The following is a 12,039-nucleotide window of genomic DNA, read 5'->3' on the forward strand; positions in this document are numbered from 1 at the left end:
CTTTCTAATTCTAACTCTTCATTTATCAGCTTTAAAATAGAGCAACATCTATTAGCTTCTTGCTGTGGAAGATAGGGAAATTAGTTCCCTTATTCTTTCTCACGGCTTCATTCCTCCTCCTCGCAATTTTTGTCAGAATAACTGAGAATTTTAACGTACATATATACGCATTTATATACGTATATTAATATTGCATATTTTCTTTCAAGGTTAGTGATATTTATACTTTTTATTGACAGTATAATTTTCCCTTTTTTCCCCTTTAGATCTAGATTTAAATAAAGTGGGTGTTCATACCAATGCTTTCATAGTCCAGCTTCATCCTCTTGATTTCCTTTTTTTTTCTTTGATTTAGCACCTAAATGGCTAAATTCCTTATAAAATAGATTGTTCAAAAATGACTTGTATTAAGGTTGCCAGATTTAGCAAAGAAAAATACAAATCTCCCCGGCTGGCCCCGTGGCTTAGCGGTTAAGTGCGTGCGCTCCGCTGCTGGCAGCCCGGGTTCGGATCCCGGGCGCGCACCGACGCACCGCTTCTCCGGCCATGCTGAGGCCCCGTCCCTCATACAGCAACTAGAAGGATGTGCAACTATGACATACAACTATATACTGGGGCTTTGAGGAAAAAAAGGAGGAGGATTGGCAATAGATGTTAGCTCAGAGCCGGTCTTCCTAAGCAAAAAGAGGAGGATTAGCATGGATGTCAGCTCAGGGCTGATCTTCCTCACAAAAAAAAAATACAAATCTCCCAGTGAAATTTAAATTTTAGATAAACAATGAATAATTTTTTAGGATAAGTATGTTCCACGCAATATGAGGAGCATCCTAAAATATTATTGATTGTTTATTTGAAATTCAAATTTCACTGAGCATCTTATATTTTATCTGGAAACCTTACCTTGTGTGCATTGTGTTCTCTGAGTCCTTGATTATGTGGGCATGCCAGACTATTGCCTTTTATATCTGAATGACAACTTACCTGGGCTTAAAAGAATTCTTGCGCCATTTTTTTTTTTTTCCATTTAGAATCCTATAGATGTGGTTCCACTATCTCCTGGTAGTGAATATTTTTAAGGAGAGTATGAGGTTGTCCAAGCTTTTTATTTGTTTATTTTTTCTTCATACAGTGGCTTGATTGTTCCAGCTGGATACTTATGGAATTCTTTCTCTCTTCTTGAAGCTCAGAGAATTCTTCGGCTATGCTTCATTAGTAATTGTTAGTTCTAATTTTTTTCCTAGAACATAGTATGCACTTTCATTTGCAGACTCAATTCTTTTAATTCGATTCTTTTTTTCCTATATCTGTGAATATTTTCCTATTACATTTTTCTATTCTCCGTATGTTAAATCATCATTATCTGTTCTGTGTATTTATTATCTAGTCTCTAAATACTTTTCATCTTTTTGCTTTTTTCTTCGTATTTTATGTCATTATCTCAAGACTTTTCTCCATCTTACTGATTCATTTTCAGCCATATCTATTTTTCTTTCTGTTTGTGATGTATTTGTTATTTTCTAATTGTCTTCATTTTTTTTTGATCCCCTATGTGTTTCCTTTGTTTTTCAGTTTCCCCTTTCATCTCATCTTGTTTTATCACATTGTTTATCCCTTGCTTCATACGTTCCTTGTCTACCTAAACCTTTTAGAGAGGGAAGAATTTGTGGTAGAATTTTTGGTCACAGTTCTTCTGGTAAATTGGAATGGATTCTTCATCAGCCTTTTGCATGCTGCATTCCTCTTGTGGGTGCAAGGGGCGGGGTATTTTTGCATGGCTGCCACTGTGATTTCTATTCATCTTATTCATTTTTGACCTAGGAAGCTCTGTGGGGACTTTCTATAATGTGGAAATGTGCTTCATCATTTCTTGTTTGGTGGCAGGTTTTGGTGATGGAGAGGAGCAGGGGAAGGATTATCTGGTGCCATCAACAGTTACGGTAGATGAATTTAGCCTCTTATTTTTTGCTACAAATTTGTAAAAATTCCTATGCTAATGTTTCCTCCATCTAGTTATGGAAATATCCCACGTCCACCAATGGTACCTTTATGTCTAGGAATTTTGCCTCCATTTAGAAATTGCCACTTCCACTCCCCTACCAGCCAGATGGCAGAAAATTGGAATGGATTCTTCCAATTTCACCAGGTGGGTGAAATGTTCAAGTGTTGTCTGTACCATTAATGGACAATTTGACTCATAGGAGACTGTGTATGTCTTTTCTCACACGTATCTGCTCTTTCCATGGCTCTTGAATTATTTCTTTTCTCCTTTGTCTTTCCATTGTGATAAATCTTAGTTTATTGTTAGAGATAATTAGCTCTGGGTGATTTGCTTGCTCTTCTCCCATCCAGGTAAAAACAGCTCAGTAAATTCTAGCAGTTTATTTTTCAATTTCTCTTGATTCATAGTTTAGCTATGCTAGTTGAGAAGAACTTCCATTCTGAAGAAACCTTATTTTTGTTGTTTCTTGTTAGTTGATTAGTTTATTTTTTTACCTGGAGTGCCTCTTCCCTCTCCTTAATCCACTTCCCCTGGTTCTGGGCATCACAGTGAGATTTTTCTATAACCTTTTTCTATCATCTTCTTCCCTCCATATGGTTTCTGGTGTGGTCAAAGTGCTGATGTCATGTGTTGAGTTCTATGGTGATCCATTTCTCTGTTTTTAGATGACACTTTCCAAGATTACAGATGTAAGACTATATTCGCTCTTTGATTTGAATGCTACTGGTGTGTTCATTTTTTTTTTTTTTTTTGCTGTTTTCAAAAATTTATATTTTGTTCTTTTTGTTGAATTGGGAGAGGAAAGTTTGCAAACACTGTTTCTAAACAGCCACTTTTCCCTAGTAGTCACCAGAATTCATATAAATTAAACTACTCAAAGGACTTTTACCTATTCACTTAGATCATTTCCAGTAAATAGATGAATTCTTAAAAACTAATTTACTCAGAGTAAATATGTAATGAACATATGTTAAATAATTGAATGGTGAAGAAATAGTTTCATGGAAAAAAGGCATTGTGAAAATCAAGAACACATTGAGAAAGCTAAAATAGAACATGCCGAAGAAATTCACCATCAGTGAATTGCTGATAGAGAAGAATAGTAATAAAGAAAGTAAAAATGATGATGAGGAAACTTTGCTGGACTCAAGGATGGTATTCAAATTAATGCTTCAATTATTCCAACAGTATGTGACCTTGGGAAAGTCCCTTAATATCTCTAAGCCTCGGTTTTTCTCATCTGTAGAGTGGGGATAATAAAGGTGACTACATCATAGCCTTTTTTTAAGGTCAAATGAGATAATGTATGCAAAGAGTTTAACATAGCACCTAGTACATAGACAGAGCCCAATAGATGTCAGCTAATTATTATTTTCATTCCAATTATGTCTTTGAAAAATCAACAGGAGAAGACAAGTGCTGCAAATTGTGACATCCCTGTTCTTTTATCCTGAAATATTTGTTCAGGTTCTCCACGTGTGTACAGTATTATTGTGTCAACCAGATTTTAAGCTTGTATCTTAACCCTCTAATCTGCCTAACACAGGGCCTTGTGCTTACATATAAAGGATGCTCCTTGATTTCACCTTTTCATCAAAACAAATGAATTTAGGATCACAAGACACAAAAGAGGAGGCATTTATCTAGGACCTATTGGGTAAAACTGATCTGATGTCCCCATATTTGCATTAATTCTGAAACCAGGGAGAAATGACCATTCCCCTGGATTCTAAGCGATGAGAGATTCAGGGCACTTGAAATAGCTTAACAATTTAGATATGAACTGCAGCCAGAATGTCAGACCTCCCTCAGGGCCTTTAGACTGTTGACAACCAACATGCAGAAGTTTACAAACAATCCCCATAAAACGAGGAGTCCTAATACAATATCCAGAGTTAGGAGGGGTGGGGACAGCGCACGGAACAAAAGTTAACATAATTCTTGGAAAATGGAGTGAGGGAAAGGGAGGTATTAAAGAAACCAGCACAACCAGAGTAAAAACAAATGTTAATATTATCAACAACAATACAACTGAAATAATAACAGGCACTTACATAGCATTTACTACATATCAAATCTTGTTCTAAGATTAGATGGATAGATAGATGAGAGATAGATACATAGATACATAGATAGATTCATTTAATCCTTACAAAAGTCCCCTGAAGAAGGTAAAATTATATATGGATAAGGAAACTAAGGTACAGAGAAGGGTTAAGTGCCTGAGTCACACATCCACTGACCAAGTAAACTTGGGTTAATGTCAGCTCTTTGTGGGAGCCGTATTATTAATAAAGTCTTTTATCATCACACAGGGAAAGAAGACTGGTAGCTAGTGGTCCAAGACGACTTTAGGAGAAAAGAAAATTTTCTAATAAGGATTTTAATTAGACTGTTTGCCTTGGGGCGTGCTATGTCTCCTGCATCTTCCCACAGCATATTTAGGAAAAGATGCAATATGTTATACTGGTCAAGAGAAGAGACCCCACACTAGAACGCCGAGATTGGATTCTGCCTCTCTCTCTTATTAGCTGTGTGTCCTGGGCCTCTTCATGTATTCAATTTTACAGAATGTTTCTACCATCCATCCACCAGCTTAAGCCAGGAACCCAGAATCCCCATTGGTGATGCTTGGCCCGCCTATTCCATTTCCAACCTATCAAATCCTGCACATCCTAGCTCCTGAATAGCTATCTCTTGAGTCTGTTCCCTTCTCACCTTCTCCATTGACACTGCCCCAGTTCAAGTGTGACTTTGGGAAAGCTAACTCTCTCTGTGCCTTAGTTTCCTCATCTGTAAAGTGGAGATGATAATAATACCTATCTCATAGAGCTTTGTGTAGATTTAATGTATTAATGCTGTAAAGAATTTACAACAGCGAATGGCACATAGTAAGAGTTCAAAAATATTAGCCTAAAGACACTTTCTAAGGTTCCCTTGTGTATACCCTACTCCTGCTTTAATCTGTTTTCTGCACAGAAGCCAGGATGGTCTTTTCCAAGGTTTTCAGTTTTGACTATGTGCATGCCTGACTTGAAAACTTTCTTGTACTTCTCCTTGTGCTTAGGGGACGGAAATTCCTGCCCAAAGTGGCCTTGCCTTCTCTCAGGTTCATCTCCCACTATGCTCCCACTATGCACCTTGTTCCTGACTCATCACCCATTCCAATCTCCTATCAGTTCCTGGAATGGCACATGTTTCTTCCCAGTATGCACTTAGCACATGGTGGTCCCTACATCTGGAATACTTTCCCATTCCCTCTTCCTCTGTTCCAGGGCTAGCCTACCCATCCTTAGGATCTCCCTTCACTTCTTGGGAGGCCTTCTCTGATGCTTGTCCTCCCCACCCCAGTCTACGTCAGTCTCTTTTGACCATACGCAATCTTAGGACCTCATTGTGCACTTATCTCATCCATTAGGGAAATTGTTTGTTTAAATATTGGTCTCCGCCATTAGACTGAAACTTTATCCCCTGGGGGAAACTCACAACTGTATGTTTACATGAGTTTTCTCATAACCCAAATGAGAAGCTCCATGAAGGTCCATTTCCTCCCTCTGCTCCTCAATCCTCTTGTTGACCTTTCTCTGCAAAAAACTCCTTATTCTAATCTTCACTGTGAGACTTTATATCAAGCTTTCTAGAAACACCACCCCATGTCTACCCTGGTTGGTCATATCCCAAGAGCCATGGCCTGTTCTCCAGTGGGACATTTCTCCAAGTATGAGTTATGTAAGCTAGAAAATGCTCCAAGGGGCTAGGAGCAGGAAATTCCACAGCCTTGACACTCCGTGTCCCACAGCATAGTCTGTCCTTAATGTGTGTTTGTGGAGGAGGGGAATGGGCAGGGGGGAAGGGAACTTCAGAAGGAGCATTTCAAGATAGAGGGAGCATTTCCAGGCATTTTATCTCCAAGGTGACTCACAGGCTCTTTTTAACCCTCTAATTTTCAAGGAGGTAACTGTTTAATCACACACACACACACACACACACACACACACACTGCCACCATACCACCTCCCAAGAACAAATAGTAATTCTCAAATGTAGTATAGCCTAAACCAGAAGTCACAAACCAGAAGTCTCAGGGCCAAGTCCAACAGAGTTTGGCATACAAAAAGTATCAAATTTCACATAAAAATCCAAATTTCCAGCTTCTTTGGAAAAAAATGAAAGATTTCCAATGGTAGTCCCTTTGGATGTCAGGCTTTCTCCAGTCTGCCTGCCCACATCATCTCCTGAAAAAAGACCACAATACTCATTCACTTTACCTGCCTGGCAGTAAAAGTAAAGTGAGCAACTGAGTTTTTCAGACTACTCTAACTCTGAAGATGGGAGAAACATATTTTCCTACCTGCTCCTTAGTTTTCAAGGCCATATCACTCACGATGGAGTTAGTACTTTCCATTGCTGCATAGAGCAGGTAAAGTTCATTGCTTATCCTTCTCCTCACTCCCTTTTATATTGCATCCCTGAGGACTTGCAAGGAATAAGAAATGATCCATTGCTGAGTCACCTATCTCTTAATAGCAACCCCCTTAGCTTCAAAATATGTAGTTGGAGTTCTAAAATTACTACTTATAAGGGCCAAACTAAATTCTAAAATTAGGCCCATCCTCCTCCCCAGATGATTCTGGTTGTACACCAGAACATAGATTGGCAGGGGATAATAAGAGGCTGGGAGGGGGAGAAGTAACAGGAAAGTAACAGGTTAAGGGTATGAACTCCAGCAGTGGCCATAGAAAGAAGAAGAGGGAACAAATGCTAATGGTTTACCATCAAAATAACCAGCAGTGCTGTCACTTCTCTCTACAAAGATGACACACCAATTTACTGTCACCACATTCTATATTTATGTGCATTGTTACCCCCACTCCTCCGCCAGAAGATTCCAATGATCATTTCTTCTCTCATCTCTTGGACCTAAACACATGTTTTTAAAATCTGTGTGTCTATAATATAATGAAAATATTTACAGGCTTCAATTAAAGTTGGATGACAACTATGACTTTGGCTTCTAACCAACTAGCTAAACAACCATAGCAATCAAATCAAAATCCAATTTAGGGGCAAGGCAGTGACTATAAGTTGTTGTTGAATTAAACAAAGAATCTGGCTCTTATGAGTAAAAATAAAAAGTCCGACCAAAAAGTTTGATGGTAGTTTCAGTTCTGGTCTTATCCTCCTTGGCGGAACACATCCAGTATGTGTACAAGACCACTTTCAAAATTCTACAAAAGACACTATTTTCCACTCCAAATGAAATAGGCATAGAGTGGATATAGTGGGCACTCCATCAATATTTGTTAAAACAAAGGAGAAAGGAAGGAAGGAAGGAAGGAAGGAAGGAAGGAAGGAAGGAAGGAAGGAAGGAGCGAGCCAAGAAACCAGGAAACACAGGAGTCCTCCAGCTGTAAGTTCTGCTTCCAGAGAAATGATCATCTTGAAAGCCAGTCTTTGCTGAGAAATAAAAAGGATTACCAACTGCCAAACATTCCCCTAACCTATTAAAAGCAGAGTTGGGAGATTCAAATATCAAGTTTTACTGTAACTCATATGTAGATAAAACCCAGTACCCTTTGAGAGAAGTCCCTCTCTGCTTAGGGAGGAAGTGGAGAATGAGTCTGGCTGCAGGTGGAAGCATTGAGAAGGGAAGGAGAGGAACAAGTCAGGTACATGAGTCTCAACCATTCCCTTGAGTTCAATATCCTCATCAGAACGTTAATAGAAAATATATATATATATATGCATGTTGGGGGTATCCCATTGCAGGGCAGCTTGTTCCTCACTTTTCTAACCACACACTGGGACCATTTTAAGCCCCTTCCAAATGCTTTATGATTAATTGGGTGGGCCAACATGGAGCCCACGAGCTGAGGTGGGCATCTATGTGAATGGGTTGCAAGTAGACTTTGGGTTCTCTATACTTGGTATATGGTGGTGGTGGTGGGGGGGGTATCAGAGATTCTATAAATTCTGATGGGAGGTAGAAAGAGGCTGAAAATTTGAGTATATCAGCAGAGGGGTCAGAACAGAATACAGAAACTTTCCGACCAAAGGCCAGGACCAGAACATCAACAGTAAGTGCAGCATGAGGTTCAAAAAGGACAGATGGGATAGGACTTATGTGAGTGGTCACTAGTGTGTGGATGTCTGGGGACCAGACCAGAGCAGTCAACCCAGGGCAGAGACCAGTGTGGACCCAGGGACAGTTATGGACCCAAGGCCTCTTGACGCACTGCCATGAAGACGTATAAACTTCCCCTCATCCTCATATACTAACTTGACCATAGGAGACGGATGGGGTGGTTATGTGGAGATAGGCAGGGAAACTCTGAAAGACTGAGCATTTCCCCAAGAGAGCCTGCCTTAAACTGAAAAAGTCTGCTCAAATCCCCCAAACAGTGGCAGTAGAAACTTTACAGATATACCTATACACGTGAGTTTGAACATACAAAATACAGATTGTAGATGTTGGACCTTGCTATGAAAAACAACTGAGATGATGATGATTAAAGATAAATTAGTCCAGAAATAGAAAAAAGAAAAAAATAATATAGGCCTTCCTCTTCCTCCATCAACAGGTGATGGGAAGCAATATGCAAAAACAATGCCTGAAAGACGGAAAGAAATTATCATTTCTTTTGTTCTTAATGACGTGAGCTTACCTCATTTATCCTCCACAGAATCAGTATAGTATGATGATAACCAAATTAAGATGAGGACACAGAAGCTCTTGACTAGTAGTTTAAGGCTAAGGGGCAGGTCTGCATATCATCCAAGGTCTGATAGGAAACGGATGGGATTAAGGATTAAGGGAATGAAAAGCTGCATCACCCAGGGTCCAGTGACAGTGGGAAGGTGTTACCTTTTACCTTGGCCAAAAGGGGACAATGGGAGAGAATTCTGTGAGAGAGCCTGGAGAGAACTGGAGGCATGGAAGGGGAAGCACCTATGGGGAGCAACAACTAACCTCTCCCTTCTCCTGCCCTCCAGTCTCCTGCTGGTGGCTCCTGTTGGGCAAATCCAACTGGAAGTCAGAGGTAAGGGGAGCCCAGGTAATACAATCCATTGGGGTCAGTCTCCTGGGGCACAGAGTAAAGTAGAGAAGGACAGAGAACAAATCATGGCGTGGGGGCAAATGGAAAATAACCCACACAGTCTGACACCCAGAATTATAAGACGTGGCTGATGTCTTAAGCAGAGTCTGCCTATTTCTGTGTGATTGTCTAAAACCAGAAAAGAACAGCAGCCCAAGAGCTGCACTTGGGTGGCCAATCGAACACCTGAAAAGAATTTGTTTTTTTTTAATTTTCCAAAGAAATTAAGAAATTTCCATCATCTTCCCCAAGGCTGTGATGTCAGACTGTTTTAGTCTCAGCTAAGCTACTTCAAACACTGTCACGTATTTCTATAAACTTGAGCTATGGGAGTTCTGCTTTCAGAGATTCAATATACAATCTAGAGGCAAAGACTGGGTCTATATGTCATGGATGTCCTGGTCGCAAGACACACGGCCACACGGCACGGAAGACAAGCCAACAGGCCCTGCCAGACTAAGCTGACCTCATTTTGCTATGCTGGCTTTGGGGGATTTTATTTTAAAACCTGAATATTTATACAGTTTGCGTTCTTTAGGAGGTGATAGATTCTATTAACCTTCAAGAGCTCTCATTTGCTTTATCTTTTTGCTAAGAGAAGCCAGGCTGCCTGGCTGAGAGGACCTAGCTGACTTGGCTTAGTTTAGCCATACCTGTTGTTATTAAACACAGAGCAGAATTATTTTAAGTTCAATTTTTACATTAAACATAATAATTTTGCTATGTTTGGATTCCTGAGGGCTCTTTGGACACTATAATTTATTTCATTGTTCTGATACCCCTCCTCCCACCACCCCCTTGAATTCCACACTCTCCACTTAGGGAGTTGTCAGGAAGGGGTGAGTAAGGGGCAGTCACAGCAGGGAATAGTTTGGGAAGAAAATGTGACAATGGTCACCAAGACTCTTGGTCCACCCTGGAAGGGCTGAGGGTAAAGGACCTGACTAGTTTGAGTAGAATTGGGAGAGTAGAGTTCAGGGAAGTTACAGCTTATCCTTCCTCCCATTCTCTTTCCACCATAATTTATTTGAAATCTAGTCACTGTGGCATAGTTCCTTTCCCAGCCTTTTCTACAGTGTCTATCAGTGAACCAGAGGTGCTGGAGTTATTCTGACCCGCAGTGAAATTGCAGGTCTTACAGCTGCATGCCCGGAGACAGGAGGCTTCCTTTCTCTGACAATTGTGCGTATCTTGCTGCTCCAAGTGTGCTGCACGGACTGGTGCTGCTGCGTGGACCGTGCATCTCTTGACAAGGTAAGGATGACAACGAAGAGTAAGTGTTTAGAAATGTTTTTAGAAGTTTGATCTTGCTATAACACCCAAGCACGTGATCCTTGGGCTCATCTCATTGAACAGGGCGTGGACCAAAAATATAAATATAAGTCTGTGACAACATGGGGACAGAAAAGGAAAAATAAAAAACAAGCAAAGAAAAAAATCTGGTGTTTCCCTGGAGAAAGTTTGAGAAGCACAGGAAAGGATGATGCTATCGATGTCTCTCACATAATGTACAAGAAGCATTTTGCAGCAGTGCCCGACATGTTATAGGAGCTCAACAAATGGCAGTTCCTTCCATTCCTCTGTCCCAAAGATGACTCGGAGGACCTTGAGTCAATACTTGAGACCCATGAACCCTGACCCTGCTCCAACAGAAAATGTAAGATGAATTCTTGCCGACATGCTGCATTAGAAGCCTCTGATTGGAAGGAAAGTCATGCACGTGAATCCTTTTCCCGAAAGTTATTGTGAACACAGAATAAGAAGCTCCCTCATCTCTCCATCTAGGAGGAGAGCCCTCCCACGGGATCTATAGACAATATTAGCTCAAATCAAGTTTCAATTTATATAATGTGGTCATTTCCAAGAAGCTGAGAATTTTTTCCAATTGAACAACCTCTTTTACGCCTCTTTTTAAAAAAGAAACTGAGTAACAAAGAGGAAGAAATGGCTCAGGCTGGGGCCACCAAAGTCTACTTTTATCACAACAGTAATCCTGGTATATTCTTTTTTTTTTAAGATTTTTTTTTTTTTAGAGAACTTTTAGGTTTACAGCAAAATTGAATGGAAGGTACGGAGATTTCCCATAGACTCCCTGCCCCCACACATGCATCGCCTCCCCCATTATTAACAACCCTATCAGAGTGGTACATTTGTTACAATTGATGAACCTACACTGACACATCGTTATCACTCAGAGTCCATAGTTTACATTAGAGTTCACGCTTGGTGGTGTACATTCTATGGATTTGGACAAATGTGCAATGACAGGTGTCCACTATTATAGTACCATGCAGAGCTTTTTGGTGTATTCTTACTTTGGGCTCTAACGTAGCTCAATTATGAGATGTCAAAGCTACAGGCAAATTGCCTATCCAGTGCAGCATAAAGTATGCCCTGGGCCATGTCTAATCTTGTGCATATCTTGAAAATAGAGTAATCTTGAAAATAAAATGTTCTAATCCTATGACAAGTATGCTGATGGGAGAGAAGCTTGTCTTGAACCTGGTTGGGTCACTGACTGTATCAGTGTTGCCTCATCGGTATTGCACAGCCATTCTGAAGACTGAAAGAACAGGGAGAATTTTGGAAAGCTGCAAAGTTCAGCAAGGCCCTGGCCAGTCTATTTGTTAAACCTGCTTTCCAATGACTGCTTGTGTACACCACTTCAGAGGGAAATAATGAGCATGAAATTCAATTATACAGGCACCCGCTTAACCATCTCAACCAGAATTGTGTCCCTAATCTTTCATTTAGAAGATAAAGTGAAAATCTAAAGCTACTCTCCTTATGATGGCATTTTATTCCCTTTGTGACTCAGCCAAGAGAATTCCCTACGACCTAAAGCTCTAAACTTCAAAGTCAGCGCTCCTCTGAGTTGCTGTCCTGCTTTTGAACCTTAATTTATATTTTCTGTAGACTGAGAGAAGTAGGCCAAAGCTAACT

This window comes from Diceros bicornis, chromosome 18 (assembly GCF_020826845.1).
Source record: "Diceros bicornis minor isolate mBicDic1 chromosome 18, mDicBic1.mat.cur, whole genome shotgun sequence".
NCBI classification, from domain to species: Eukaryota; Metazoa; Chordata; class Mammalia; order Perissodactyla; family Rhinocerotidae; genus Diceros; species Diceros bicornis.